The sequence below is a fragment of the Diabrotica virgifera genome, chromosome 6 (genome assembly GCF_917563875.1).
Source record: "Diabrotica virgifera virgifera chromosome 6, PGI_DIABVI_V3a".
Lineage (NCBI taxonomy): Eukaryota > Metazoa > Arthropoda > Insecta > Coleoptera > Chrysomelidae > Diabrotica > Diabrotica virgifera.
The window spans coordinates 85275934-85283233 of record NC_065448.1 but is presented as its reverse complement, the minus strand read 5'-3'; the positions used below and the strand labels follow the sequence as shown (position 1 = coordinate 85283233).

The 7300-nt window shown below is 31.8% G+C and overlaps 1 long non-coding RNA gene across 1 annotated transcript; it reads left to right on the top strand.

The window, feature by feature from the left end:
• Positions 1 to 1450: 1450 nt before the first annotated feature.
• LOC126886562 (uncharacterized) lies at positions 1451 to 1834 on the top strand. The gene is made up of 2 exons (XR_007698688.1): positions 1451 to 1573; positions 1659 to 1834. It is a non-coding gene; the product is annotated as an uncharacterized LOC126886562 (long non-coding RNA).
• The last annotated feature ends 5466 nt before the right edge of the window (positions 1835 to 7300 follow it).

Genomic DNA, 7300 nt, shown 5'->3' with positions numbered 1-7300 from the left:
AATTCTACCTAACTTTTTTATTTGCGTACACGGTAGCGTATACCCTAGACACAACGTGTTTGGAAAAATTTTGACGTTTTGACGTCACACTATCATGGTCCATATAAATAAATCCTTAAGACCGCTTTACAGCTTGCAAGAAAACTTGCTGCAATTTCTTGCATGCAAGACTTTCATGCAAGTCTATTGCATGGTCTTTTACAGCTTGCAACCCGGCTTGCATGCAATTTGAAAGTTTTACCCTTAACCTAACTTATAAACTTTTGTTTTTTTTTTAAATTACTTTATTGCTGTTTATTTAACTTGGTAAATTTCGAAATGCCAAGACTATCAGAAATAACCAAATATAAAAGGAAAACGGCGGTAGCAGCAACTTTAAGTATTATTATTGCTGCAGCGAGCCTTTTAGTCACTAATTTAGAACGCCGAGATCGAAGATGGTGAGTAAGATCTTAGTTGAACAAGAAGAGGGGTAATAATGTATCTCCAACAGAAGAATTTATCCAAGTAGATGATGAAAATGACTCTAATTTTCTAGGAATGAATGTACATTTTAATAAACCCTTGGGAAAAATTGAACAATTACAAAGAAATCTATATTTCGAAATACTATTTCTGCGAAACACAAATTAATTATTATCCTAAGGTACTTAGCTAGAGGAGAGAGAGCTTCCGTAGCTTAATATACAATTTACAATAATTATAGAATCTCAGAAAGTGCCATTTCATTATTCATTCATTTCCATCATTGATATATTTCACAAACAGAAAACAGCTGATCGGCATGTATTCGTGTCAATGACATTTGATATTGTGGAAAAATCAAATTCCCCTAGACTTGCATGAAAACTTGCAGAAAAAATGGCACCAAACCGATTATCGCGCAATTGCAAGAAGTTGCATGCAATAATCAACTGACGACATACTGCGCATGCCTTTAGGCAACTTTCTTGCGTCTTGCAGGTAGAATTGCAAGCTGTAAAGCGCCCTTTAGACAAGGAAAAAAGAGAGGACGGGTAACACCCATTTAACACACACGTTCCAAAAGTGAAGCCAGTTTTTGGTTTGTTTGTCACCAGAAACATGGCGGTCACGTCAAAAATAACAATGGGTTGCCAGTGGTGGGTGTTCGTTGAAGGTTAAAATTTCATAAAAAATAAAGTAAATCATCATCTAAAATTCGTAATAAAAACATATGTATGTTTTGTAACTTAATAAAACATTTACCGTACACAAATTCTTCATTTTAAATACATTTCATGTTTTTATTTTAAATACTCAATGCATAACAATACCCCAAAGATACGTCGATGATCAAAATCTCTGGTGTCGGTTTGGCTTCACTTTTGGTCATAGGATTACTCGTCCTCTCTCTTTCCTTGTCTAAGAATAAATCTTAGAATATAAAATAAACCTTCTATTTTATATTCATATATTTTAAGAAATAAATCAAATCATATATCCTAACAACAATAACTAAGTCGGGAACGGGAACAATGGATAAAAGCCAAAAAAAGGAGAACAGATCTAAAATTAAAATATGAAAGACTATGCAGTGAATATTGTATCAGTGGTAAGTTTAATGGAATTCAATTAATAAGGTTTTTAAATGTCTTCAAATAATGATAAATATGTAATAATTCAAACTTAATTATTAGGAAAGCCAGCCACTTTAGAGGATATAAATAATGAAGATTAGAAGATTGGATTCCAAACCAAAACATAGTGTACCAAAGCCAGGCAATAAAAAGAAATGGTGATCTAGAACGCAAGGAAATAGCTGATAAAAGAAATAAAAGTGAAGAAAATAATGCTGAGACTTCTCTCGACCATGTAGGTGTAAGATATAGTTTATTACAATATGGTTAGATGCAAAGCTTACGTTTTAGACTGCCTTAAAAATTGGGGAATTTCCCCCACCACTTCCACACCGCTCAGCTAAATAAAGAGAAACGACAGCCTTTCTCGCTCACGAAGACTTTAACCAATCATTTATGTTAAAACACCATTACACCATACCTGAATGTCACAAATAAAATAATCAAACGAGGCTTAACTCGACGATGTCAATTATTGTCAAAAGTAAAAGTAATGACAGTTATAGTATTTTTACTACAAAAACGTTATTACGTAGGTCAAAATTTTTGACGTAAGAGAACTGTCAAAACATTAGAATGTGACTTTTCATTATTGCTATGTTTATTATTGGCTGTGAGTTTCGACGGTAGCGCTATCTCGCGGTTTGAAACTTATACTTTTCTGATAAAATTTATGTATGTGAAATATGCAAAACGAGAAAAATAGATACTTATCTAGAAAGACACAAATTATGAACTGAAATATTATTGTAACCTGATTACTAAACGAATACACAGAATTAATAGTAAAATTAATTATGTTTTTTTATTTTATTCATTATAATTTTAATATTTAATATATAAGTTCGTACGACTGGATGACTGCTTACGCAAGAGACCACTGAGAAAAAGAATAAGTTACCTCTGTTTATTTTTGTGTGCTTACTGCTTTGCTTATTAAAATTTGTAATTTGTATGAATTGTAATTTGTTTGAATTCTATCAAAATGGATATTAAACATTATACTGGATTCAAGTCTTATTTCCCATGATATCCAATTTCAATCAGCAACACCAAAAAAGGAAAGGATTTAGTTGATACAGGACATGTACGCAATGTTTCCGAATATAATAACTGCATCCAGTACTGTTATATTCAATATTTTTACATGAATCAATACAACAGCTGCAATATCTTGTTTTCTTTTTTGAAAAATCCGTATTATCCGCCATTTCAGTTTGTGAAGTTTATCAAATGCACAAAACAAAACTGCCAACTGCCACTAACACAGCGTTGCCACATTTTATTTAGAAAATCTACTGTAAGTTTAGCCAAAGAATACATATCTCCCAAGAACCGACACAAACGGATTATCTATGAACTAAATTTTTATGCGCATGTGCCAGATCAGCCATTTCTCAATTTGTATGAATAGCAAATAATTTTGGTGACATTTGTCTTGTACAGGATCGGCGTTTGTTGTCACAGTTGTTTGTTTGGCTTGGCTTGGCGTTAGTATTTTGTTTTTGTATCAGTTTGTAGCTCATAATATTTTGTAATATAGACTTATTTTATAGGTTTTAAGTTTAGTTTTTACTTTATTTGTTTTATTTAATAAAAAAATCAGGAGGATACTGTAATGCTACATGAATCATTTTTGTGGGGTTGTAAGTTTTATATATCAACAAAGAATTCACATCTGAAGATTCACACTGTGTCCGGTAATTTTCACAACTGTCACTGTTACTATGCCCATTAAGTGATTTTTAAGATATCCACAAACATAAGTAAAAGCATTTTCTGTGGGGAATATTTTCTCTCCTGTAGCTGGTGTCTGAAATGGGTTTTGGTTGATTTTGTCTATCAAATATTGTTATTTAACATCCAGTAAAACTTGATTTAAGTCATTCATGCAATTCATACTTCCTGAATGTAAATATGTTTACCAGTGCAAAGCCCTTGAAAATTTAATGGTGTTGGTTTACACAATTACCAACCTGTTGCCTGATACTACAAAAAAGTTTTCTAAACAGTATTTATTTATGCATCTAGTTTTTAAATAAATAAAGACCAGTTTTGCCAACATGTCCCACAACTATTAATTGTTAATAGCCTACAACTATTAATTGTTATTTTCCAACATTTATGTAATTTAATTCTTTTTGAGATATCTTGATTATGTGAATTAATTATTTTAAGCTTTTTCATGAACTATAAACTATCGTATAAAAAATTAATTTTGTATTTATTGGGATTTCACAAAGAATTTGAATCTAAAATATCATACAAATTCTCTAACCTTTCTTTGACCTCTACTGTACCAACTGCATCTGCAGGAAGAGCACTTAAAGTCATATTTTATATGTGTTCATTCCACAAGCCACGTGCTGTGTTTAAAAAGTTGAGAATCCAATACTCACAAAAACTTCCATAAAGTACTTTTATCAGCAAACCTAAATTAAATTTAATAAACTATGTTTCATTAAATTGTTTCTGTAGTTTGTATAAAACAATAACTTTAGGTCAAATATATAAAACAATTTATGACTGACTACTTGAAATTCAGGATTTTCAGGAGTAACATTATATAATTTAGCTAATTCAAAAAGTTTGATCCAATATCACTTGAAATTGTTTCAACATTCAAGTTAATGCTTGATAATTGACAATACACTCTTCATAATAGGTTTACATTCTCTTGATTATACTTGCGTTCCAACAAAAAGCTAAAGACTGCTTTTATATGGAATATAAGCTTCTGACCATAATGATCAAAACGTTTCCATATATTCATAAAATAAGTTAGACTTTAGGGACATTTCATCGATACATAAAATGCAGGCTTGCCTTGTTCTAACATTGTCCGTGATGATATTCTCCAAATCGTACGTTCGCTATCTTTGTCATACAACGCACTCAGTCGAACAGAATGTAGTGACAAGAAGTGACAAACAACGCTATGAAATATTTGACACGGCTTCAGGAATATTTGCTTTGAATGGGGTTTGTATGTTGATTGTCTAGTCACAGCTTGGATTGAGTTGTTTATTAAATAATATTGTTTGTGTATTTGATAAATAATTGACTTAAGGCGTGAAATTAATAAAAAGTTATTTATTGTTTATTATTTATGGAAGATCCAAGCAGAGAACGAATATAATGAATTAGGAAATACCTCGACAAACAAGTAATTGGTCCTAGGTTTTCACCCAAAGTAATCGAAAGTAGAACTGGAAGTCGATATTGGAACTCTTCGTGTAACTTTGCGTCGATTGATCTACGATTTTACTAATTTTGTCATCTTGTTTTACATTCATATTTTGAGTGACTTTAAAGCAGTACCTACGGTTGTAACTCTAAAACCGAAGTCCGATGTCAAATTTCTCATCTTTAATACCATCCATGGGTTATAAGCTTTCATTCGACACCTCATTTGTCATTCTATGTGTATTAGTAACTGAGGAGTTGTATTCGCGGTCGGACGGATATCACTTGTGCTATTGCGGTGACTTTAAAATAGTACTTCCGGTCGCATTTCTAAAACCGGAAGTCCTAGGTCAAATTTCCCACCTTTAGTACCATCCATGGATTATGAGCTTTCATTTGACACCTCATTTGTCATTCTACCTGGTATAGTGACTGAAGGAGTTATATTCGCGGTCGGACGGACAGACAGCCTATTAGGTCACACCAAGTCGTTCAAATTCTCACCAACTTGTTCACACTTTTTCAAAATTGGTGAAAACAACAAATTATATTTTGTATCGTTGTATCAATATAAGCCAAAAAGAATAATTAGTGAATGTCACGCCACTATAATATATTTTATTATTGGTCTTTCAATGCTAAAATCAGGATAAAAAAGGTATTTTATCCATGGTTTTAATCAATATAATTCTCACCATTACTTTGTGTTGTATTTGCAACCTTTTGTAAATCAAAAATAATTCCACCATATTAAGAATGTCAACAAAAGCCTGCCCTGCATGCAACCTTTTTCTCAGTGCAACTAAAATTTTATTGATACACGCCAGAAATGTGCGAGACTTTTCTCAGTGTATTCGCGTGTACACTTGCCAACTCGATACTAAAATTAAGTACATGCTAACAACAAAAGAATCGCCGTCCGTGTCGGTTCTTGTGAGAGATATGTATTCTTTGGTTTAGCTTACTAAAATTTACTTCTCAAAAACTAAAATATGCTATAAAACTTTATTAATATATTTGTATATAATTTAGGACTTTTTATAATAAAAATAACAGCTGACTAACTAGAATTTTTTTTTATTTAGCTAATGCCTCGACAACTAATGGGCATTGGCATGGTGATGGTACAGTGGATTTTACCAATTAGGTAGCTAGTGTTATGTATAGTGTGTGTGTTGAGTAAGTGTCTTGTTACTTTACAAAGTCGATGTCATTGTCTCTACAGAGACGCTAATTGTATCCGAACGTCTACGGTCCCTCCGGTGGGTACCGATCCCACAAGGATAGAAACTATTTTCATTTATTAATTTATAATAAACGAAAAATTCTCTACCCTGGTGAGATTCGAACTCACGACCATTCGGACCTTTCGATCCAAAGGTAGGCGCTCTTACCACTGAGCCACAGAAGGAGTTTAACTAGAAATTAATATGACTGTTTGTAAACAAAAACCAAACTTTTTTTATATTTTAACTGGGGAACAAAATGACCAACTATAATTAATTTTTATCAGTTTCATATTTAATATTTGTATATAATATTTTGTCATCCACTGATTTTAACATCTGCATGTCTGGATCAAATTCTTCAAACAATTATTTCGCATTTTACATTAGAAACACGCAAACACAACATTTGTTGTTTTGCAAAGTTACATATATTATAATTAGATATTTTATATAGATATTTTAGTTTTCCATCGTTAGCTTCTAACAGGCTCACCCAATACCAGAACTCTTCAATAACACCTGAAATAGGTACTGATTGCACTGCTACTTGAAATCTGCAAGTTTTTTTACACAAGAATCCAGTTTCATTTCTATTTAATATGGCTTTTCATTCACAGTCATTTGTTTCGAGCTTCTGTCATGTGTCACATAATATTAATATATCTACGTCATACGTAATTGATATAACCAATGATACAAACCAAAGACGTATGACGTAGATATATTAATATTATGTGACACATGACAGAAGCTCGAAACAAATGACAATCGATGAAAAGCCCTATATTCATCTTCTACGTCCTGGCGCTAGATTTCGTGCACTGTAGATATCTGCACTTCACTTTCTATCGATGTCAATTGTCGTGAAAATATTTGAATTTTTAGCTTTAATTGAATTATTTTCTAGTTTTGCTAGTTGATGCTGAAGTGACACTTAGTAAAACAAGAATATATTTGAATTAAAACTAAAAATTCAAATATATTTGACATTGATAGAAAGCGGTCGGCGGTGTTAGCGGTTGTACACAGAATCCCACCACTGAATCTTATTTTCGGTAATGACATTGGGAAATTGTAACAAAATGTCTAAAAATTAATTTAGAAATGGTGTAAATACTATTAAAAAGCAAATTTTATTTTAATCATAAGAAAATATTGAAATATACCAAAAATCTACTAATAAATATTGCCTACTAGAATTTTTTAAAATATATCAAAAATCTACCAAAAAAGTAGAAATCTACTAAATGTGGCAACGCTGCACTAACAGCGCTGGTGAAAACCGTC